Genomic DNA, 26,236 nt, shown 5'->3' with positions numbered 1-26,236 from the left:
TTCATGAAGCAAGTTCTAAAATGATTTGTCTGATAATATATATATATATATATATTATTAATTTTTTTTTGTTGTTTTTTTTTGTTTTGTTTTTTGTTTTTTTGAAGATGCTTCAGACCATGATTTAGGAGGAAGCACCAAATAGAAACAGGCAATGTCCTTTCAAAATGAAAAGAAAAATGAAAGCTATATTTCACATTAAGCCTTGGAGAAAACTCACTCCATGAGGAGTTCTGTTGTCTATGAATTTGAGGTATGTGATATATCTCAGACATTCTGCTTTCACTTTCCTCCTTTCATTATACATCTGTTGTCTTGACTGTCTTCTTTCTTTCTGTGTATCTATGCACATTTATATTCTGCCTCCTCCTAGTACACACACATGACAAAAAGCTCAGTTATTTTCAGTAAGGCATTGTCATAGGATGCCATCATTAAAATGGATAATTGAGTCTGGTGCGGAATAAAAAAAAAAAGGCCAGTATGAAACATAGTAAGCATGGGTTTAGTGTGTGAAACCCCTAAAATTGGTATCAGAGTTAAAAATGAATCAGATAGATTGTTATAGCTAGGATATGCCAGTTATTTTATTCTCAGAGTCTTTATAAGTAGAACAATCAGATCAGCACGTTGATACCAAGTGTTTAAATGGAGTTCTCACATGCAGACATATAGTACTTGTTTCTTGAGCATTTTGCCATCTTAAGACTGTGAATTATGAAAAGTCATTTATTCACTGCAATTGCGCCAAAATATGTATTAATGAGTTTATAATCAGGAGTAAACTTATTGCAAAGTCAAAATTAAAAAGGAAAAATTAAAGGAAAGAAAAAGTAAAGGAATAAGAAATAAACAAGACAACAAAATGCAATTCAGCATGCATCTTCTGTATATATGTAAGCCTACCTCTAGCCTAAATATTGCAACCACATCATAAAAAGTGACTTCATGAGTAAAAAAATCTATAAGTGACTGATGTAACAATTGTTAACAGTAACACATACAGTAAACAGATGATGAAAGGTGTAACCAATAACAATTGGTAAACAGAAGAACCCTTATGCGATACTGACAAGTAGTTATTTTAGGCTTATTTATCAAATAAGCAAAATTTTATTTTTAAACATTTCTAATGAGAAAAAAAAAGAAAAAATCCCCAGTGTATACTGTATACCTTTTTTTTTTTTTTATCAGTGCAATCATGACATGTATGATCAGAGTATACACATTTTAAGTTAATGTATGCATGGACACCCATAACCCCAAATATCAAATATAAGACAATATGATATATCAAGTCAAATGCTGTTTAGATCATGTTCAGCTGTTTCCAACTAGTTCCAAGTTCTCCAGCAAACGGCTGTCTAGACATTTATCTTATGCAACAGAAAAGCAGAAAAAAACTGGCTTTCTCTCTTGATCCACTTCTCTATGTGTCAGACAGAGTCATCAGAGCTTTTTCTCTACTCATACTTTTTATTTTCCCAAGGAAATGGGTATTCGAGTGCCCAGTTATAGTGACCCATGAGGAAGATGGCCACTGTGCCAATGGAGAACAGCAAGATGGCTGCCCAGAAACAAACCTCATCTAACCAATCAGCACCCAACTCTCCATCTCCTGCAATAAAAAGGAGAATAAGAGGAACAGTATGAAGGAGAGGGACAGGGTGTGGGTGGAAAAGACTGCAAATCCAATTTCTAAGTAAGCGTTTACCAGGTAGGACACTCCAGACTTGACAAACATGAATATAAACACACACACACTTACAGATCCAATGTCGTTCTGCTGCTTAGTAGATTCAGCAATAAAGTTACAGGCATCCACACACTCTTTTATCTCTGGTGCTGTCTTTGCAAGACTCTTGTAGAGGTTTGCAGTACTGCTGACATCAGTTTCATCCACTAGAGAGAGACATACACATACATACTGTATACACAGACAACATAAAATTAATCACTGAAAAACAGTGAGAAATCTTGATTCCAGGAGCTTATGTAGCCATTCAGGAACAATTTACTGCAAATCAGCCTGCCACAATAATCAGTATGTGCAACGGTAATGTTTATTATTTAAATATGATATTCCAAAAGACAAACAGACCCTTCTCATAGACTGTGATGATGCGTTAACACCTTTTTTTTAGCAGCGTATATCTATACATTGTGTTATTTTACCCTTGCATTGATAATATTAATGTAAAAAACTAGTCACCAGTGCTGCAATGGGATTTCAAATACAGCTGCTGAGGGAGTGACAGTTCATTTGTTGATGACAGTTCCTCACCTGTATCAGTGTATTCCTAAAACATCTATACCTTAGTTTACAGTGTGCATAGACATTGACTCTACAGTTCATAATACTCACAATAATGTTAGGCATGCTTTAGGTAAGTGAGTACTTGTGCTGTCTAGTGAGTGTGTTACCAATTGACTGCATAAGTCTGTCTCTCTCTCTCTGTTTATCAAACATCATCTCACTGTGTGGCTGTTTCAAAACATATTCCTCAGCCCTGTGCATCAGCCTAAACAAACTGCATCTCCTCTCTCTCATTTCATCCATCCCAGCTCCTGGTTCTCCCTCATCCAGAAATGAAGCCATGCCAAGGAAACGAGGCACCACCTCAAGAAAAATCTATTGGTTGATGAGAGAGGTAAATGCAAAAGAAGGAGAGATGTTAATAGATTAGTTTCATAAAAGATTAAAGAGCCATTTAATGAGTAATAATTTATTTAGAAAAAAAGTACACACAAACGCACGTTTGATGGCTTGTGACATGTTGTGTGTACTGGGATTGCGGAGGGAGAAGTTGAGGACAATGATGCAGTTGGTGATGCTCAATGTGGTCATACACATGACGAAGATGAAATACCTAAAACAAGTAAGAAAGAGTGCAGTTAGTCAATAAGAACATATGTGTGACTTTATATGTGTGCAAATATACTAACACTCCCCTGTCTGTCATTGTTCGGAAACAGGTAGTTCTGCCCCAAACTCATGCCATTGGTTGAGCCAGTTTTATTAGGAAAAAAAATGCGGCAGCAAAAAAAGCACACATCAGTGAATAACAACTGTTCCTCACACAAAGCTACAGTATCATATCACTTACAGTATGTAGTGCAGAAGTTGTGGAACACTTTTGTGATACTTTTATGGTGCTTTTTTTTTTCCCTTTGGAGCTTGACAGCTCAAGACCTCAATCACTTTCATTATATGGAATAGAGTGGTCAGGATAGTCTTTACTCCTTCCTTGCACTCCAATGAACAAAGAAAGTCTAATAGGTTTGGAACAACTTTTCATTTTATGAGTGAACTGTTCTATTTAACAGAAGAGAATGTGCAGTTCTTCAATGCACAAATGAAACAGCTGAATTGTCTATACAATCTCACACACACTGACACTCACTTGCCAATTAGAGGCACAGAAAGTGAAGTTTCTGGAATCTTCTGAGCAATCAGGAAGAGAAACACAGTCTGAGCCAGCAGTACAGAAATGGACACAGTCAATTTCTGTCCACCAGCTAAGAGGAAATGGTTAGAAAGAGCAAGACAGCCAAAGACATAGACACAGTGCAAAAAGAGAAATGACAGACAGAGGGAGTACCAACAGTGTAAGAGAAACATTGAGGGATTTTAAAGGGGACCTATTATGCAAAATTCACTTTTACATGGTGTTTGAACATAAATGTGAGTTGGCAGTGTGTGTACACAACCACCCTACAATGTTAAAAGTCCACCCACTCCTCTTTCTTATATTTCTATTAATCAAAAAAAAAATTCTCAAAGTGATTGGTTTTCATTTCTGCTCTAACGTGATGTCACGTTAGAGCAGGCCTCGCCCACGACTGGTGACGGACTCCACCCTATTATCATAGATCCTCCCCTGAGTGATCGACACACAGTCCGCCATTTTTATCTGCGCTGGAGCAGCTACGGTGAGAAGATTAAATCTCAGCTTTGTAAGCGTCATAAGTGTTCTGTTGTTGGCAGTAAAAGTGAACATAAGTCTTCATGTACTCCCGGCATCAGAGCCACTGAAGACGCAATGGACAAGTTTTGTTTTTTAAGCAAATGTGCCCCAAAACATACGAAAATTAGTGTATGTTTGTGCAAATCATTTTACACCAGACTGCTTTGTGAATGAGGGTCAATATAAAGCAGGATTTTCAAAAAATTTGATTCTCAAGCATGGATCAGTACCAACTGTTCGTGTTCCAGCTTTATATCCTGAAGATGTAATTATTGCGCTTTATATTTTGTGAATGTTTGCAAATCGCCTTTCCGAATGTGCTTGTTAGCTGATTCCACGGCTAATGCAGCTAAAGTTACCATTGTCTCTGATTGTATTCACGGAGAACAGAGCTATGTCGTTATTTTTAATTTTTAACCTGAAAATGCCTACTGTCAGTTAGCATTGTCTCTGATTGTATTCATGGAGACCAGAGCTATGTCATTATTTTTACGCTGTATAATTCATAACCGCACCTTATACATATATGGCTGAACTCCGGTATTTACGGTGTCAGTCATATTGGTTCTGATTTGTTGTTGCTGTAGTATCCTCTTCCGGAAAGGGGGCGGTGAGCAGCAGCTCATTTGCATTTAAAGAGACACACACGAAAACAGCGTGTTTTTGATTCCACCCAAAAAGAGGCATTTACAACATGGTATAATAAATGATCCGTGGGGTATTTTGAGCTGAAACTTCACAGACACATTCTGGGGACACCTGAGACTTATATTACATCTTGTAAAAAGGGCAATAATAGGTCTCCTTTAATATTTTTAGACATAGTTTTGCCTTAGTATGTCTCCACATGCACTCAAATCTTTTGCAGGTAGAAAATAGGCCAAAACGACCAGAGAGGAGATGAGGGAGCAGGGCAGGATGATGTTGATGATGTAGAAGAGTGGTTTGATAAGATAGAAATACACCTCTAGGTACTCCAGATCATCAGGTGAGTAATGTGAGTTCGTCAGCTTACGGGCGGAGTGGTGTTTGATTGCCCTCTCCCCATTCTCTGTGAGGACATGTGATCATTGGAGCAACCACAGGAAGAGATGTGTGATTGCAAGGACTTTCCCCTTGGTATTAAATATGATGTGAAACATAAAATTCTTTTGAAACTGTTTTTTAAAGGATTGTGTTTAAAGGAATGTTCTGGGTTCAATACAAGTTAAGCTCAATCGACAGCATTTGTGGCATAATGCTGATTACTACAAACATATTTGTACCTCCTTTTCTTTTTTTCTTGTTTTTTCCCCTTTTTCACCCAATTTGGAATGCCCAGTTCCCAGTGCGCTTTTAAGTCCTCGTGGTTGCGTAGTGATTCGCCTCAATCCGGGTGGCGGAGGATGAATCCCAGTTGCCTCCGCGTCTGAGACCATCAACCCGCGCATCTTATCACGTGGCTTGTTGAGCGCGTTGCCATGGAGTCGTAGTGCGTGTGGAGGCTGAACCCGGAATATTTATTTAAATACACTATGAGTCAAGTTTCCCACAGTTCTTGTACAGTGATTTGTTACCATGTGTATGATATAAAGCTGATTATTTACTTTTTATTTCCAGAGTGAATTTCCTTAAGTCTTTGTGAAGTTACTGACTTCCTATTATATCTTTTTTCATTCTTCTCTTTGGATTGTAATTCACCTTGCACTACCAGACTCATAGAATTTGTTTGACTTGGATTAAATAACAAATTTGAAATGTGGATTTGGACTTTGTAATTAAATCAGTGAATAAATCCCACTACACTTGCTAAACCTACAAAGGTACAGAGAGTGTGTGGAAGTTGAATAGTAAAGTGTATTCGCATGGCACCTGTGAAGGCCTCAGAGTCAATGTCCACCCACTCAATGGGCTTCCCTGTATCTGTATCTTCTGCCAACACCATATCAGTTTCATTAGCACTGTATGTCTGAGACCTACAGAAATATTGGGAAAACAGAAATTGTAATTAGCACTAAATGATTTAGACCAATTGATAAAATAAATAAATAACACCAGAATACAACAAAAAATAATCGTTTCATCTTCCTGAATCCCTGAAACTTGCACTAAAACAAATCTCACTTTGTGCCAGCCTGAAGACTAGAGTGCAGATCTACCAGTCGAAAGGAAAGTAGGTGATCTCAATAGCACAGGTACTGCGGTAAATGGCAGGGGGAAGCCAGTACATGGAGCCATCACTTGAAATCAGCACATTAGCATAGTATGCCACATCAAATTTGCCATCGATGCTGCCAAGAGCAAAGGAGAGATGTGTTTTGGCAACTTTTAAAGCAACAAAGGGGAAATAATGGATAAGACTCCTTTACTAACTAATTGTTTTCCAATACTATATCAGACGGTGTTGTATGGCACATGGAGCATATCAATACCATGATACTCAGATGCATTCATGTAAGATGATAATCTGATCATTGCTAAAAAGAAATAAGAAACATGAAAAAGAGAAAATGGAGAGTAAGAAAAATGTGCACTACATTTAAAAAAAATCAAATGTAAACATAACGATGTAAACAATGTAAAGTACAGACAGACTACAGTAAGGATTGATTTTATATATATATATATATATATATATATATATATATATAAGTGAGCAAGAGCAGAGAGAGAAAGTTATGAAAATTTGAATATGGAGAGATGATGCAGAGAAATATGAGAGAGCTAAAATATGTATATTTTCTAACATCTTGTATTAAATATATTGTGAAGGACATTTTGAAATAATGTAAAGTATTTAGTTTAAAATCTTGGGCTATCAGAGAACTCAAGGCAGTCATTTCTTAGCATCTTAGAGGTTACATAGGCTGCATATGAATGGAGGATGAATCAGTTGGCTACTCACAATCTCAGTCCAAACATTTGTAGTGAGGGTCTCCTCTTTTTCATTCTGTTCAGAGAGGGAAAGTTTACAAAAAATGTAAATAGCCTATAACTAATGTATTATGCATAGTCCCTATTAAATACATTGCTGAACTAAAACAACTAAACATATTATCAAATGAATTAACAAAATAATTTACACTGTTACCTCTGTGCACACATTTAATACATTAGTACCAATAATGTACAGTGGCCCCAAAAAGTATTTAGACACTCAAGCCCCACTTAAAAATGTATTTGCATTATATAACAAAATATAAATCCAAGATGCATTTATTTCAAAGAAATATAGCTCATTTATAGCATAAACACAAATGCTAAATATTTGATATATAGCACAACAAGTTTTAAAGGTTTCAAATTAGATACATAATTCAAATTGTAAAAACCATTTAGATACTTTCCGTTTGACCTCTGCTTGTCAAGTTTTATTTGATTTTGAAAGTTAATGATGGTAAACTGTAATTAAAAGAAATTGCAAAATGGCTCAGAAACTTGAAGTTATTCTGAGATAAGGTCTTGTGATGAGGAGGAGGCCGTGGGGGTGCACGCCAGAGAGAGAGATCGAGAGAGACATGGAGCTGTGTTTGTGTGTGTCTGCGTGACAGTGTTTTGCTGAAAAGCAAAGTTTTATATTGTGTTTAAGTTGAACATTAAAGTCTATGTGTATTGTTCAAGCCGGTCCCAGCTGGTCGAATATTTTTGTTGCAGCTCTTAAACTTGTCTGCGATCAACTGCGATTCCTCATTTCCAATGACTGCAGAAGTAAAAGAATGCAAGATACAGATGAGCTTTAACAATAATTCACTCTAGTGAATATTATTATATTTTTCTTTACAACCCATAAATAATGAAACATAAGAATTTAAATCCTTGTAATCGGATCTTGAGAGACAGACCCAAAGTTCTGTCACATGAATCACGTGAACTTGCACACTTATTCAAAAGCTCTGATTTGGATTTCTTTAGAAGGTAAATCTCTTCAGACAGTTGCTAGAATAGTGTTATATACATTAATTTGTAGCAATAATAATAGTTATAGTAATTTGTAGTCATTAGAACAACAAAGCCACATAGTGGAAAGATGCCAGTTCTGTTTTGGTTTATGAAACGTCTCCAAATCACAACTTCAACATATTTCAGCCATTTAAAACTACATTGACTCAGCACTATGAAACGTCACGGTTATGTACATAACGTTGGTTCCCTGAGACAAAGGGAATGAGACATTGTGTTTATTAACGCATATGGGGAGTGCCTTCCTACACGACCTAGTTGAAACCTCTCTACAATTACGGCAATTTTCTAATATTGGCTATGGTGTTTGAGCCCCGCCTGTTTTGGTACGAAACTGTCCGCTTTAAAAACAGGTGCACAAATACAATTTCCTCAGAATTTCTGACTGAGAACAAGGAGCGCATCTCTCATGCCTCAAGAACTCTGAGTCTTGCAGTGCGGCTAGCGTTCGCAATGTCTTGTTCCCGTCTCAGGGAACCGAGGTTACGTACATATCCGAGACGTTCCCTTACGACTCAGTACACTTGACATTGTGTTTATTAATGCATATGCGAAACAGAATCCCATCACGCCGCACTACACGATATAACCTCCCAGAAGGAAGCATGACACCGCAGTCTGGTGGGATGGCGACTGACATGAGTATGCCGCAGTGAGTGACCCTCGTGTTGGGCCAGGAGGGGAGCACTCAGAATGAATATATGAACTATAGTCATTTAGTATTAATTAACTCCTTCGTGAACCCAGTCGGGAAGGGAGTTTATTTATAATGTAAGTGCTTGTGACTTATGGTAAATTAAAATGGCCTGAATGCAGGCGGTTGTGTAAAATGATGGGGAGCTCGTCCTTAAAGGGAGGAGCATAAGTATATATATTTTGCCAATGAATAGCAAGTGCTCTAAACAGAGAGGACTTGTGAAGACAGAGACATTACGTCTTGGTTGTAAAACCTTGCGAATGTGTTTTGAGAAGACCATCCTGCTGCAAAACATATGTCTTGTAAGGACACACCATTCATCCATGCTCATGAGGAGGCCATGCTTCTAGCTGAGTGTGCTTTAACACCAATTGGGCAAATCGTACCCTGCGACTCATAAGCCAGGCCAATTGCATCGACAATCCAATGAGAAAGTCTTTGCTTGGAGACGGACATTCCTTTTGTGCTTCTTCCATAGCATACAAAGAGCTGATCAGACCATCCGAACTGGCGTGTACGTTCAACGTATGCGTGTAGTGCCCGCACAGGGCATAAAAAATGCAATGATTGTTCCTCATTCAAATTAAATGGAGCAGGGAAGAATGCCTGAAGGTGAACCACCTGCGTTCTGAAGGGCGTGGTTAGGACCTTAGGCACATAGCCTTTTCTGGGTTTGACAGTGGCTTTTGAAAGTCTGGGGCCAAACTCCAGACATGAATTGTCAATTGATTGTGCATGCAGGTCACCGATCCACTTTACTGAGGCCAGAGCCAGCAGTAGTGCGGTCTTAACGTAGAGCATGCGCAAATCAACAGAATTCAAAGGCTCAAAGGGGTTCCTGCGAGAGCTTTTAGGACTAAAGTTAAGTCCCAAGTCAGGAATGTAGCCGGGCGAGGTGGGTTTAATCGTCTTGCTCCTTTAAGGAACATTATGTTTAAATCATGCTTGCCTACAGAGACGTCAGCTCCATGTACGTGATACGCAGATATAGTTGCCACATACACTTTGAGCATTGATGGAGTGTGTCCTGCATCTAATCGCTCTTGAAGAAATATGAGAATTTCATGTATGGGGCAGTTTACTGGGTCTTTGCCATGTGAGAGACACCAATCAGTGAACACCTTACATTTTAGCATATAGAGGTGTCTTGTGGATGGCGCTCTGTCCTGTAAAATGGTGTTCATGACTGAATGTGTCAGTTCTGGTGCATTTAGCGCACTCCCTTCAGGGGCCACACATGCAGGTTCCACAGCTGGGGCTGGGGATGCCAGATTGTGCCTTGCGCCTGAAAGAGGAGATCCCTCCTCAGCGGTATTTCCCATGGCGAGCTGTACAGCATCTCTATCATTTACGGAAACCATGGCTGGTTGGGCCATTCCAGCGCAACCAATAGAATCGTTTCCTTGTCTTCTCGGACTTTGCATAAGACAGAATGAATCAGGCATACCGGGGGAAACGCATATTTGCGTTTCGCCAGCCATTTGTGTGCCATTACGTCTGCTCCCAGCAGGGCTTATGACTTTGAGTACCAGAGGGGACAGTGGGTATTCCCCACTGAGGCAAGTAGATTGATTTCTGCTTTGCCAAATATTTCTCAAATCCTCTGTACAGTTTGAGGATGAAGTCTCCATTCGCCCGGTATTACCCCTTGGTGTGACAGTAGGTCCACGCCGTAATTTAGGCGGCCTGGGTCATATGTCGCTCTCAGGGAGATGAAATGATGCTCAGTCCATAGGAGGAGGCAACGTGTCAGTCTCAACAGTGGCGGTGAATGAATTCCAAAATTTTAGAGAAGGTTGTTCTTGTTAAACTGCAAAGTTTTTTAGAGTTAAATAGTACCTTTGAAACACTCCAGTCTGGGTTTAGGAAACATCACAGTACTGAGTCTGCCCTTTTAAAAGTTTTACATTATATTTTGCTATCTGTCGATTCTGGGGACTCCGTGATACTTCTGCTTTTAGACTTAAGTGCTGCTTTTGATACTGTAGACCACAGTATTCTTATTTTACACCTTGAACAATGTGTGGGCATTAAAGGTAATGCTCTCAACTGGTTTAAATCCTATTTGGATGATAGAACCTTTTCAGTTTGTATTAATGTTTTTTTATCTTCCAAATGTACTCTGACCTGTGGGGTTCCTCAAGGCTCCATTCTGGCCTCTATTTTGTTCTCACTGTACATGCTTCCCTTGGGATCTATTTTTAACAAACATGGGGTCTCATTTTACTGTTATGCAGATGACACTCAAATATATCTGCCCTTGAAGCATAATGACAAAAATGGCTTGAAGTCCTTATTGGATATTAAGTCATGGATGTCCTTAAATTTCTTAAATCTAAATGAGAGCAAAACAGAGGTGATTGTGTTTGGGCCTTCAGGAAGCAAAATTATGATTTGGGAGACTTGGCATCTTATGTTAAACCCTCTGTGAAAAATGTTGGTGTCATATTCGATTCTGCACTGAAATTTGACAAACAGATAAATGCAGAAGTCAAATCTAGCTTTTTTCAATTAAGGCTCTTAGCTAATGTTAAGAGTTTTTATCATTTGTAGAGTTTGAGAGAGTGATACATGCTTTTGTTTCATCTCGACTCAACTACTGCAATTCACTTTATATAGGGATAAACCAATTGTACATTAATCGTTTATAAACTGTTCAAAATGCAGCTGCTAGACTTTTGACTTGTACTCGGAAATATGAACACATTACCCGTCTTGGAGCCAATTTAAAAATTTTTGGTTGATGCATTTTTTCGAAAGAGCCATACCACAAACGAATAATTTACTATTTTCAAAAACAAAGTTTTTCAATAAAATAAAATGTTTATATTGCCCATAGACTACTCAAAAATTGTTCATGAAAAATTGTACTTCCCTTTTGGGCTGGGCAATATGTAAAATATATTTGAATGATAATCGCATTAAAAATATCGCGATATCCGATTATATAGTCAACCCCAAAGGTCGGTGAATATTTTTGCTTTATTGATTTTGCTTGTTCCACGAGACAGGGTCCCGCTGCAAGCCTCTAAACAAACAGCGAATCAGACACAAGTATTGACGGCTTTTCTTTTGTCTGTTCTTTAAAATATCATAAAGTGTGTTTCTTCAAGCGTGTGTCTTTTTGACTAACAGCATTTCTTGTCATGTGTCACTCCGAGACGTCTTACAGGTCACCCACCTGTTGTGGGTAGATGAGCAAAATTACTCATGCATGAAATACATTTGAACGAGGAGCTCATGAACTGGATTCAACCTCGTTGCATTTTGCGGGTGCTATATCACACCCTGGGTGCACATAAAAAATTATAAACGTTCATAAAATCTCTCTTAGAAAATGCTCTTAACAGCTAAAGTCAATACTCTATTCACGTGCGTGTCTAGGAGAAGCGCTTTCAATGCACTCGTGAACAGCACAACTCACTGCGCACACATATCAAATCAGACGTGTATTGGCGGCTTTTCTTTCATTTGTTCTTCAAAATATAATCATGTTTCATCAAACGTGCACCTTTGTGTCTAATTTCTTGTAAAACATCCCTCCGAGAAGTCTTAAAGGTCACCTTCCACAGTGGCTGGTTCATCAGCAAAATACTCTGCATGAAAAATCCACATTTGGCGGGTGTTCATTTTAAACCTTGTTCACCAGGAGTAGGCTGTACAACAAATTCGGAAGAAAGGAAATCATAACAGTGTCACTGACTTCAAGCTTTGCAATTGCACCCACACTTTTTGTTGGAAAATTATCTCTAGAAAGTTTTAAACGATCATGTGTAGGTGAATGACGAGACACCCGGCGAGCCATTCGATTTTTAACAAAGAGCCACTTGTGGCTCGTGAGCCATAGGTTCCTGACTCCTGATTTAAATACTTTGGGTAATCCAATTGCAAATCGATTTAGGCTCAAAGAAGGATAAATGGTTCTTAAGGCATTGTCTACAGACTCCAGAAAGTTCATTTTCTCTGTATTGATCATTTATTTCACATTCTGTCACTTTACTCACCAACCTGTTTCATGTTTTATGTGTTAGTTTAGTTTTTTTTTTTTATGTTTAGAATAGCAATAAAGTTTGTCTTCAAAGATAACTTGACTGTGGTATATTTTGATAATCTCATCACTTGATTTTAAAAGATCTTGCTTCAAAGCTATACCTAAAATATGTGTGATATTATTTTCAATAAGCCGTGAGAATAATATTACTCCAATAATTGAATTAATCATAATTCCCTTATTAAAGCTAATTCCTTACAATAGAAATTGTGAGCGGATACAATGAGACGTATTACGATTTTAATGGTGGAGAATTTTATTCAGACTAATAATCTAATTGATCTTTCTTATAATGGTTGTCGAATGAGACTAATTCCATTTTAAACTTCCCTACATAATAATGACGTAGAATGTGGACAGTTTAATTTAATTCCTAACACACATACTATTCCTACAACAGAACTCTGTTTAAACAGGGTGGCTGGCATGCAGATTGGATCATATAACCATGTTTGGTCGTTTTTTGCACCCATTCTGAAATTCCCGTTAGGGCTCGCCATGCGTCCACATAACGGGGCAATTTGGTTTGTTTATCATATGATATAATGTGTCGCTCACTATAGGGAAGCAGTTGCACAAATGTGTGTGCTCTGAAGAGGAAAAGGCTCTTTATTGAGAATGTGTGAGCATCTGTATGTACGAATGCTGTATTCTTTTTTGCACTTATTGAATTTTTTATTGCATTTATTTGAGTGCAAGAAACAGGAACAACATTTTGAACAATATTGTGAACAATATTTCCTAACAAACAGTAGTGGAGAGATGGGGAACAGTATTTTGTGTCTCCAATTGAGCCTTTTTTGGAGCAGACCCGGAGGGAACCGTGGGTTCAGCTTTCCACTACAAAGGGTTGTGCCCATCAGGAGTGCTTTTACGCAGGTGCAGGTGAGGCAGCAGTTATGGGGCTTTTAGTCAGGTGCTGGCTCAAAACAGATGGAGGGTGAACCGGCTGTGATTTACTCCCTTTGGGGAGTCTCATAGCCTGTGACTGCTGCTGAGTCGTGACGTAACGCTCAGCCAACTTATTCACAGAGCCACCAAAGAGGTCGGCTGGAGACACTGGAACGTCCAACAGAGTGGCTTTTTCCTTATCACTCATTTCTGTGAGGATCAGCCATATATGTAGATCCAGAACTGCCAGTTTGCCCATGGACTTGCCGATGGCCTGCGCAGTGACTTTCGTGGCATGCAGCGCTAAGTCTGTAGCGATGCGGAGCCCTTTGAATGTCTCTGGATCGAAGCCGTGCTCGTCCATTTGTTTGAGGAGCTTGGCTTGAAATACCTGGAGCACCACAATTGCACGGAGTGATGATTCAGCTTGTCCTGCCGCTGAGTAAGCTTTTCCCGCCAGTGTGGACATTTGTTGACACGGTTTGGAAAGATTTATAGGGCGTGATTTCCACGGCCTGTTACTCGCTGGGCAGAGGTGTGCCGCTACCGCCTCCTTCACAGGGGGTAGTTGGGCATAACCGCTTTCTTCCCCGTGATCCACATTAGAGAGGATGGCATCACTGCACGAGTGCGCCGAGAAGGGCACGTGCCAGGACTTAGACAGTTCGTTGTGAACTTCGGGGAAGAATGGGGAAGATTTGCGGGATGCTGCCGTTTGACAGTGTCCGGACTACAGGAACCATTCATCAAGGTGAGACTGTTCAGGTTCCTCTGGGGGAGACCATTCAAGGTGAAGCTCTTCGACCACCCTTGTAAGGACGCAGAGCATCTCCCTGCCAGTGGTGCGTGCACGTTCCTCGCCCTCGCTGGGGGGAGGGGCGGCAGCATCATAGCATCCACTGACCACTTGCCTGATGCAGCAAGAGACATGACATCGTCATTATTATCCCCAGCGTCAGAATCGCTGAACGAAAGCTCGTCTTGCACATAGTCACAGAAGAGGTGGGTGGGAGGGCGCATGAAGCTGAATCCTCCCTCAGAACAAGGGTGATTCACGAGCGAAGCGTCTTGAGACTCGTGCCCTCACAGTGAGGACAGTCTGTCTCCATGAGAGCTGTCTCTGCATGGGCCCGGCCCAGACAGTAAACGCAGCTCTCATGCTGATCTGATGGCAAGATGTGCCTCTTGCTCAAGGAACACTTACGGAACGACATCTTTATAAAGATGCAAACACGTAAGTGACTCTTTTAGATGTATAAATAAATATATATTTATATCAAATAATATACATAAAATAGCTTTGTTAGGATACACAAACCCTGCCGAAGTGCTGCGGGGAATCAGGATGCTGAGGCCTGTTCACCAGCGAAGCACCAAGTGGCAAGGCGGTGTGATGTTCTCCGGAGCACTGCAGGGGAGCGGAAAGTCTTCCCGTGAAGATTCTGCCCGCTGGCTCATGTATATCGATGGCAAAGATAGAGGGCTTCTAGATAAGAGATGATCGTTGTCTTGAAGGAAGAAATTCTGAGGAAATGGTGTTTGTATAGCGGACAGTTTCACGCCAAAACAGGCGGGGCTCAAACACAATAGCCAATATTAGAATAATGGCTTTATTGTAGAGAGGTTTCAACTAGGTCATGTAGGAAGGCACTCCCCATATGCATTAATAAACGCAATGTCAAGTGTACTGAGTCGTAAGGGAACCCTAACAGTGACAGTAGCCTAAACTGGGGTAGCCTCTAAATACAATATTAATCTATAACTGCTTAAACATGTAAATATTTAAATGATACAGGGGGAAAGAAAAAATGGAAGACATTTTTGAGAAGAATACATTTATATACAATAAATATTCTAATGCAATTGAAAAGTGTGACAGACAAACAAGAGCAAAGAGTTACCCTGTTCTACAGCTACACTCATTGGTAAGACTCCAATATTTGAGGTACAGTACATAAAGAGCACAAACCTTGCAACACACTGGCCACAACACAACTATATAAGTCCTGTCGAACCAGGCTGTCATTGCCGTGGTCGGCATTCTGGTCGCCAAATGCTCTCTTAAAAGTTGGTAAAAAAGAGATAGACACGTTATTTTCGAGAAGCTCTCTGTTCCCTTCGGAACTACAGCTGTCACTGCATGTGGCTTGAGTTACACCGCTCTTAAAGTCACATTCAGTAATCACACCAATATTGTTATACCACTAATCTGTGACAATGATGCAGATTATGTGGGTTACTAATCTACTTTTGCTGCAGTCGACCACAGATTGTATTAATAACCCAAAACATGGTGACTAGGGCTGTTCGATTCCAGAAATGTGGGAAGTGTCGATTCCAGACTCATATTTTCGATTCTTTTTCAATTCCGAAAAAAAAAAAAGGGAGGTAAAGTTAAATCCCATAATAAAAAGCTCACTACAAAGTGTTCATTGCACTATTTATAATAGCATGAACAACATTCACTATTAATAGGTCCATTCTAAAATTAAATCAGGGCCTATATACACATACCAAAGCACGATGCTTCAATCCCATGAGATAAATTTTAGAGAAGTTTGAGATGCACCTGCTTTTCTAAGTGCAGCACATTGATCAATGAAACTTTAACATACAGATTTATTGATGTGAACTGGAAAGCTGACTCAACTCTGCCATCTCATTGTTGCAGACTTGTGTTGGAACATCGGGTAAGTTGTTATTGTATGCCAATTTACTGTCACAAATTTGGCATGTGACAGGAGCGTCCAGTTCAGGTGATAACTGACAATCGCAACATTTCCGATCACTGCTGCATGTGCTCGTGAACATATTATTGGCTTGTCATGCATTTGTGAAAGTATAAGGGGTTGATAACGATACTCATAACGGTTATTGATAGTGTTGTTCTCCCTCAGGGAATTGTGTTTCAGCTTGAGGAAATTATAACCCATGTTAACAGGTGTAAAGGGAGCCGGCTTGGGGGCCACAGTAGAGTTGCAGTCTCCCCTGCACATGGGTATAAATAACCATTTAACCAGTGTCTGTCTGGACACACAGTGTGCCCTGTTCTGTACTCTCCCTGGAACAAGGTAAATGCAGGGGATGGGAAGGGAAGGGTGTGTTATTAAAGTTTATTTTTCCCAGCAGGTTAGGGGTTCATAACAGTGAATTATGGGGGATGTCCATATATAAGTGTCATGGCCAATGATTTCTTTATTTTCTATTTTATCCTTCTTGTTTTCTGTACCATTGTACTATATTCCTGATTCAAGCTAAAAGTTAGTATTTTGGATTCACCGTCATTCTGTTCTACTAGGCTATTGGGCTTCCACGATTCTTGGTTATGATTGGTATTATTACTGTATATGACCAGTCAAGTTTTAGTAGTCAGCTCATGCAAAGTAAACAGTATTTTACCGGCTGACAACCAGCCAACCTCTTCCCACTGAACAGAGGATCCTGCGAAATAGACTGAGAGACACTTCCATAATTTTCCAGAATCTGCCCTGGGACCGTAGGTCTCAAAACAGGTTAATCTTATCACTGCATATATATATATACTGTAGTAAACATCCGAATTTATTATACAGGCAAATAGTCTCAAGCACAATTTTGGTGGAGTTGGGAAGTGTGTGGAATTGGTGGAATTCTGAACAAAAGTTCAGAAGGAGCATATTAATTTGATCTTGCCAATCACTTTTTAAAATTTGCTACTTATCTCGCCCTTACAATTCATTCCACATCTTTCCACCCAGACTGATCTCACTGTGAATTCAACGACTGTAATTTGATAGTTCTGCTGCTGAAATTGGTCTGAGCTTACTGAAATTCGAACTACTGCCCCCAGTGGACAAAGCTGGAAGTGTTGTTAAATGCATGGACACGTGTGAGCTCCAGTTTTCGGGTGAAATGTCCACACACAGAGCAGCCCCCAAATCGAGCTGTCATTCCACCAACCGAACTCCACCTTTATTTTTGATAATTAAATATATCAGAGGGAGCTTGGAGCTAAAGTCGCATCTCATGCTCAATCAACACCAATAAAGCCTGTCCAGTGAGGACATCAAGTCAAATCTGTTTACCTTCGTCACCCATAAAATGAAAAATAAAAGAATGTAAAACTAAATGTAGAATGCACTTCATAAGCAAATTTTGAAAATTGTCTTGGGTGCAAGTCAACCTCCTCGATCCGAATGATCAATAAAGCTTAGGAGCCCACTTCCTGAAGTCTGCTTCCTCTTCCTTCTCTTCCACTTCCATATTGTCTTGGAGAAATTTAAAGCTGATGTATGTACTTTTTCTGATGTTTTATTTGTGTCGCAGATTAATATGTGACATCAAAGACAGTTTAGATTTATTTATGCTTAATTATTTTTCCAAAATGTTTTTGTGTTAAACAATAAAAACCTTAAATTTGTAAATTAAAAGCTAATAGAGATGTTCAGGTTTTAGTCCGAAAACCTGGAAGAGAATTTGCATTTTAAAGCCATTGGTTTCCTCTGGATTTCCTATAGGTTTTTATAATGGCAGTTTTTGATTTATGAGTAAAATAAGGTCTGTGGTAAAAATTAGCCTAGTTTAAGGCTGCATTTACACTGCAAGGCTTAATGCACAGATCCAATCTTTTGACCGTATCCGATTTTTTTGTCCTGCCTGTTTACATTCACTGAAGACACGACTCGTATCTGATATCTGTGTTTACATTAATCTCCCGCCCAAACTCGAATGATTCCATTGTTGTTCGCTTTCACTTATGAGCGCCACGGTTCACCCTCGGGATTTGAATGGCCTTGTGCTAATTAATATTTGCAAAAGTAGGCAAAATTGCACGCAATTAATTAGGCAAAAAAGGAGAAAGCGACTTTTCATTGCTGCCATAATAAGCAGCACGGCTTTAATTATTTCAACATTGGTTAGATGAGAAGTGTGGCTAAAGCCCTATTTGGACAGGATTAGTTTTGCTGACATATGTCCGTATCCCCCACAAAGTGCAGATTTCACTTTTAGGAAAGCTGTTGGCACGACTCCATCCACTGGACCGGATCGGGAGCCCCCTTTCTAGTTAGATCAGTCAGTGGGCTGGTGACGTCAGAGAAGCTAGTCATGAACCTTTGGTAGTATCCAGCCAGCCCCAGAAACTGTCTCACCTCCTTTTTGGTCTTGGGCACTAGGCAGACCGCGATCGCTGCGGTTTTGTTAATTAGGGGATGCACCTGCCCATGGCCCATGATACCGAACTTCCACACGCCCAATTGTGCACTTCTTCGGGTTGGCCGTGAGCCCCGCCCGTTGCAGCGATCTCAGTACGGCTCTCAGATGTTGCATGTGCTGCCGCCAATCATTACTATAAATGATGATATCATCTAGATAAGCAGCGGCATATGCTGTATGTGGCCTGAGAATTTTGTCCATGAGACGCTGGAACGTGGTGGGGGCCCTGAACAAACTGAATGGAAGGGTCACAAATTGGCGTAAACCGAACGGTGTGGAAAATGCTGTCTTGTCTCGGGAGATTGGAGTTAAGGGGATCTGCCAATAACCCTTTGTTAAATCCTGTGTCAAATCAAATTGAGCCGCACCCAACCAATCGAGCAACTCATCAATCCGGGGCATTGGGTACACGTCAAATTTAGACACCATGTTCACTTTTCGATAGTCCACACAGAATCGGACCATCCCGTCGCTCTTAGATACCAGAACCACGGGGCTGGCCCAATCACTGTGTGACTCTCCTATTACGCCCATCTCAAGCATTGCCTCTAATTCTTCCTGAAAAACATTTTTTTTTTTTGTGTTCAGGAAGGCGATAGGGGTGGCTACGAACAACCACCCTCGAGGTGGTCTCGATGTGGTGCTCTATGAGATTCGTGCAACCGGGGAGAGGCGAGAACACGTCTGCGAATTCCGCTTGCAGTTTGGCTACCTCTGTGAGCTACGATGGTGACAGGTGGTCTCCACATGGGACCGGGGTGTATGAATTTGGTTTGGGAGTCACCTACGGCCCAAGCTCTGCCCTCTCGTGGGACTACTGTCGGACCGCCTCCCTCCACGATTTTAGGAGATGGAGGTGGTAACTTGACGTGCTCCGCCCCTATCCGTTTGCTTAACCTCATAATTCGAGATGTCCGACTTGCCATGTGACCTCAAAGGGCCATTACCACTTGGCAAGTAATTTAGAGCTTGAGGTGGGCAGTAATGCAAGCACTTTATCTCCCAGTGCGAATTCCCGTAGATGAGTGCCCCTGTCATACAGTTGGCTTTGACGTTCCTGAGCTTGGAGCAAATTCCCCTGTGTTAATTGACCCAAAGCGTGGAGTTTTTCTCTAAAATCAAGAACGTAAAGAATTACGTTTTTACTGTTTGAAGGTCCCTCCTCCCAAGCTTCCCATACGACGTCGAGCACGCTGTACGGCCGATGCCCATACAGTAGCTCGAATGGGGAAAAACCTTTGGAAGCTTGTGGGATCTCTCGCACTGCAAATAACAGGGGCTCGAGCCACTTGTCCCAATTTCTAGCATCTGCGTGTACGAACTTACGAATCATAGTTTTGAGGGTTTTATTAAATTGTTCCACCAACCCATCCATTTGTGGGTGGTAAATACTGGTGCGAATTGATTTAATACCAAATAATTCGTACAATTCACGTAGTGTTCGTGACATAAATGTAGTGCCTTGATCAGTGAGGATTTCTTTTGGAATCCCCACACTGGAGATTATTCTGAAGAGTGCCTCTGCAACACTACATGCTAAAATGGCACTGCATAGCCCACCAGAACTAATGCAAAGCGAATCCACCAAAGCTTGATATGTATCCGATACGCCCCAGCTCGATTAGGGGTGGTCTGTGAAGTGTTGGGAATATGGACCAGCGCACCTACCTCCATTATGGGGCAATGGTCCTGGAAATGCCCTGGATCCCTGCAGCTCCAACAGACCAGACCAGGCCCGCCTCCTACACCTGTGGGAATGGACTCAGCAACCTGGGAGGGATAGTGGAGAGAGGCAGAGTTAGCAGGAGAGAGAGAGGGGTGAGAAGACCACCCTAAACGGGGAGGAAGCCTGGAGAGTAGTGGCAATAATCGGGCTGCCCACTGGTCAGGTGGCCATTCCCACACCTCGGCGGTCTTCTCGAAGAGGTCGAGATATGCTTCGGGATCGTCAGCCAGCCCCATTTTGACAAGGGTGACCGGTTGGACAACTGGGGTGGGCTCTGGGGCCACAACAGCAACCCCCTAGTGTCTGATCAGGCTCCGGAATGTCTGTCAGTCCTCCGCTTGGGCCTGGAGCAGAAGATGAAAACGCTGCTCCTGCTGCAGCCGCAGCTCGACGAGGGCCTGATGCTGGTTCTGCTGGATGCTGGCGAGGGTCTTGATCACCTCGCCCAGTGGTGAGGTCTCCATGACAACATTCTCCTCGATTCCCGGTTTTCAGCACCAGGGTTTGGAGGGTTACTTTTGAAATGTATTCCACTACAGAATACAGAATACATGCTGTAAAATGTAATTTGTAACGTATTCCGTTAGATTACTCAAGGTCAGTAATGTATAGGCATATGAGATTTTGACGGTATGATAACCTTAAGCAAAAATATCACGGTTTCATGGTATCGCGGTATTGCAATTACAGCTCTAAAATTTGTTATTTTTAAATGTCTGGGTAAAAAACAACAATTTTTTTCCACAATATATTTTATTTTTAAGCAACATGTAGAATATTTGGAACAGTAGTAAACGTGTCAGGTTAAATAATAAAATAAATAAAATAATTGAATTCTTCTTAATTAAATTTAAATAAATGCAGTCACTTAAGTGAGCCTTAACCTGCAGCTCAACCATAATTAGAACATAAATAATTGAATTTTTTTCTGTAAAAAAAAAAAAAACCTTCTAAATAAAACAAATGCAGTCATTTAAGTGAGCCTAAACCTGCAGCTCAACAAGGTTTTTGGAGATATGCTCACTTTCTACACATTTCTCTTTCAATCCAAGTTATGATGCAGGAATGTGAGCATGCTCACCTTTCCTGGATTAAGTTTGGAGCGGTGAGGTACGAGGATGTGTCCACTAGAACTGAACACCCTCTCTGAGGGCACACTGGTGGCTGGGATGCAGAGAAATGTTCTTGCTACGTTGCCAAGGAGAGGTAACTCTTGAACATGAGCCTTCCACCATGCCAGTGGGTCAGCATCAGAGGATATGGGTGGCAGAGACAAGTACAATTTAACCTCCACTCTTTCTTTTAAGGGGGCATATTCTCCTTCTTTGACCCTTTGTTGTTTTTCTGATGTAATTTTTTTCAGCAAGCAAGACTGCTACAGAAGATTTGTCTTTCTTCTTTGTAACAGCAGAAGGGACAGTGGTGGTGGAAGTGCTGCTTCCTTGCTCTTGATCAGCAGTGGAGGCTGGTAATTCTTGAAGTGGCTGTGATGTAATTTCTGCCAGGTTCACAGCTTCCTCTTCAGTGAACCTGATGGCGTCATCTTGTTTTGAGAAAAGCTGCCCTTGAAACGGGGATCAATGAAGCAAGCAATGTCAGTCACCTTATTGACTTTCTCAGAGGAGTAACGGTGTTGCAGATCATCCATCATTACCTTTTTCTTATTTGACGAGACAAAAAAAACAGCTCATATCGCAGGAACGGTATAATGGAAAATTTTAGTGGTTTTGAAACCATGACTTTTTAAAAACACGGTATACTTTGAAACCTGTAACCGGCCCATGCCTAGTAACATATTCTAAATACTTTGGATTACTTCTTCAGCACTGGTAGATTTTTGACTATAAAAACTCTGCCAGTACAGTAAGACAAAATACACATTTTAAAAATACATTCTTTGAAAAACCTAAATATCTTATGCAGTGTTGTTTCTAAAACAAGATAAATCTAATTGATCTTGTTTTAAGGATTTTTAAATATTTTTACAGGAAAATAATAAAATAATTATTATCAAGAATATGATTTTTGCCCTAATATCAAAGGTCTTACTAGAAAAAAAAAGAAATGACGATCCAACGTGAATTTTCTTGATAAAAAAAATATGATTGTGCCTGGTAACGTGCATGTAAAATGGCTAGAAATAGCATTTTCGCTTAGCATAAAGCTGACAATTTACACAAGGTTTATTTCTATTTCTTCTGCTCCAAACTTACTTCAAACTTACTTCTCTGTCTGCTCATATGAATGTAACACATCATAAGAAAGTGTTTCACTGCTGTTCAAATGCACTTTGGATCGCATAATTTATATGTATAAATGTTTTCCATCTGAAAGGACTAAACATTAAATGAAACAAATGACAATAAAATGCAAAGTAATCTCTTCAATAATCAAAATACTTTTTGAATGTAACTGTATTCTAATTACCAATTATTTACATTGTAACTGTAGTGGAATACAGTTACTTATATTTTGTATTTTAAATATGTAATCCCGTTACATGTATTCCGTTACTCCCCAACCCTGTTCGGCACCAGTGTAACACTCCTTCAGGTTCGGGTATGGGAAAGGAGGAGACAGGGAGCAGTGACATGCTTCAGGCTTTTATTTTTCTGCCTTCCACACTCTCTGTGTGCGTTCTTCACAGTGCATTTCTTATTTCAAACAGTTCAGTGTAACAAAACTCTCAGTCAGCATAAACTTTTTGAAATCTTCAGCTTCACAATACTCAGGCATAAACAACTTGAAATCTCAGCTTCACAACACTAAAAACATTAGAACACTCAAATAAGACACAGCAGTCGCTGCACACTTGTGTACCTCTCTCTCTGCTCTCTGCCGTGTTTTGGCTGCTTTTGAAGCCTCTCCCCACTATCACTGTAACAAGAAACAGCTGTTAGAGATCATGTCAACCAGCTTGACGAGCCACACCAAACCCTCTCTCCCGCAAACAGATACATGACCATGCCCCCATCACCACACACATAGATGGGTGTGTCTACAGCATTTTAACACTGCTGTCACGTGTAACTGACCTATTAGAAAATGTATAATGTGCTTATTAATTATGCAGGATATATTAAACTTGATCACAGGGGCGCCTGCGGGATTTCATTTCAGGGTATGCACAGAGCCACGCCCCCCCCACCCCTACACACTATAAAGCGCTCACTCACACATATACTCAAGAAATGCCACTAAATTATTCATAAAAAATAAACCTCGCCTACCTATTTGAAGTTTTCTCTCCTCCTCCCGGTCGCATCGAATTGTTTGAGCACTTCCTAGCTGTTGATTTTAATTTCAGGATGAATGTTCATAAGAGCAAGTCCAGTAAGCCTGTGGTCTGTCATCGTGTTGCGTAAATAAGTCTTTAGAAACCTCAACGTGCTGAAAGACCACTGGACACTGGCACAGTTAGAAGGACTTTCAGTTCACAATGTAAATTATAGAATAATTCCGCCGTGCTCTTTAAAACCTGACAAAGGTCACTGCTGCTGGGTTCTGTATCATTAAAAACTCCACAGCTCCAGTTCAACATCAGCGGCATTCAGATTGGGATCAGTGCCCCGTACTCATTTGTATTTCCTGCCACACCATGTCCGACAATTCTGACAGTTTGTCCAGCAGCAAATACTGGCCTTTTAGTCGTGGGAGTGCCAGGCAAACTCGGTCTCTCACTTCAGATGCGAGGTAGTCGATGAATGGAAGGAACCAATTCCGTCACCAATAGTCCTCTGGGGTTGTTGCTGGTGTGTTTGACCTCTTTGTCTGCATTGTTACTATGCAAGGGACCGAGGGATTGATATGAAGTTTGGCAGACAACTCTGATCCCACATTGTTCCGAAAGTCACATCTTCCTTTTTACTTTGAAGCAGCATCACTAGCGCACTGGCATTGCTAGCAGCACTTGGTAGATCACAAGTTGGGTTTTGCAAACTGTTGCTAAGAGGCATTAGATATTGCAGCAAACCCTGAATCACAATAATGCTGATAATGAAATCAAACGACTCCATTGTTCTGCTTAGAGACTTCGCTGCAGTTTTTGGGGTCCCCCTCAGTCTTTAGTTGATCCATTGTCACATAGATGTTCTCATAGTTTTGGATGACAGTGCTAATGCACACATCGTGCTATGACCAGCATGTATCGGAAAACTTTTGTAAATGCTGATTCGTGCTGCTGTCACTTAAAAAGATTTGCAGCCATTTTGGTGAAGCTGTTATGAAAGACACAGTGTCTTGTAAGGTGTTCAGTGTGTTTCGAACCAACGGGATATGCGTTGAGTAATTTGCGTTTGAAGGTCAAAGCTGCAAATACTGTTTTAAGGTTGCATCACCATCTGCAAAGTTAAGGAATGCATGGAAATTGCCATGTTCATATGTATGACCTCTAAGAGGTGCATTTTGCTGTCCGCAAATAGCAGTTAAATCAATTATTGCTTTGACACCATACCTGTTGCCAAGTGTAGATTTGTCTTCTGGGGGATTTGGGGGTGGGGGGTGGGGTTGCATGTGAAGCACTTACATGTTTCCATTGATCGTGGTATAAATATTGAGGGAGGGGGGGTTGTACTTGCTTGTTTTGATTATTGGGGGGGGGTTACCTTCCCCCATCCCCTCTGGAATCTATGCCCCTTCCTCTTGTGTTCTGTTGTGTCTTGGTGGGAGTGATCTAATGCTGTACAAATTGACTGTCTTTCCTGTACACACACATAGAAAATCTGTTGCACGTAACTGAGCACACTGATGTGCTTGTGTGGATAGATGCTTCGTGACTATTTTTTGGCATTACTCCAGTCATTGAGCAGTTTTGTCCTGAGAATCATGTCGCCACATGAGAAAAGTATGAAGGCCACACAGAGCAGGCTATCCTGTGATATGCTGTATCTCAACGTTTGGATATAAAGTCTCGTTGAAAAACTCATCAGGGATTTTTCTTTGCTTTCCAAAAATGGATCTTGATGGAGCGAACCAGTTTGAATCTAGAAGTTTACATACACTTAAGCATAGCAAACTATAATTTTGGCAAGTTGTTTAGGACATCTACTTTGTGCATAACATGAGTAATTCTTCCAACAATTGTTTACAGACAGATTGTTTCACTTTTAATTGACTATATCACAATTCCAGTTTACATACACTAAGTTAACTGTGCTGTTGGGCTCTTCGTTCAGGAGCGGGCTTGGTTATTAGCAATAATTAATAATTATCAAAAATATTTTTTAGATCTTATGCTACAGAATTGGCTCCACATTTGTTAGAAGTTTATACGGAATCTTTAAAGAATGGAAAGCTTCTGCCAACCATGACACAAGCCCGTATCAGTCTGATTCTTAAAAAGGATAAAGATCCAAGCGAGTGTAAGAGTTACCGTCCAATTTCCCTGATCCAGCTAGATCTAAAAATTGTTTAAAAACTTTTGGCTAACAGATTAAGTAAAATTATGACATCTCTTATACATATAGATCAGGTGGGGTTTATTCGGGGCCGTTGCTCTTCTGATAACATTAGGTGTTTCATCAATATCATGTGGTCAGTGGTGAATGATCAGACTCCGGTCGCTGCCATCTCACTTGACGCCGAAAAGGTGTTTGATATGGTAGAATGGGATTATCTTTTTAAGATTTTGGTAATGTATGGGATCGGGAGTACATTTATTGGTTGGATTAAGTTACTTTATAGACACCCTGTAGCAGCGGTACAAACAAATGGATTAATTTCAGATTATTTTTATCTGGATAGGGGCACCCGGCAGGATTGCCCTCTTTCCC

The 26,236-nt window shown here is 40.4% G+C and overlaps 1 pseudogene; it reads right to left on the bottom strand.

The window, feature by feature from the left end:
- Positions 1–1,370: 1,370 nt before the first annotated feature.
- LOC127439740 (acetylcholine receptor subunit gamma-like) lies at positions 1,371–20,701 on the bottom strand (annotated as a pseudogene).
- Positions 20,702–26,236: the final 5,535 nt, after the last annotated feature.

The sequence above is a fragment of the Myxocyprinus asiaticus genome, chromosome 4, assembly GCF_019703515.2.
Source record: "Myxocyprinus asiaticus isolate MX2 ecotype Aquarium Trade chromosome 4, UBuf_Myxa_2, whole genome shotgun sequence".
In the NCBI taxonomy this organism is placed as follows: Eukaryota; Metazoa; Chordata; class Actinopteri; order Cypriniformes; family Catostomidae; genus Myxocyprinus; species Myxocyprinus asiaticus.
The sequence above is the reverse complement of the archived record's forward strand: the minus strand, read 5'-3'. Positions and strand labels throughout refer to the sequence as shown.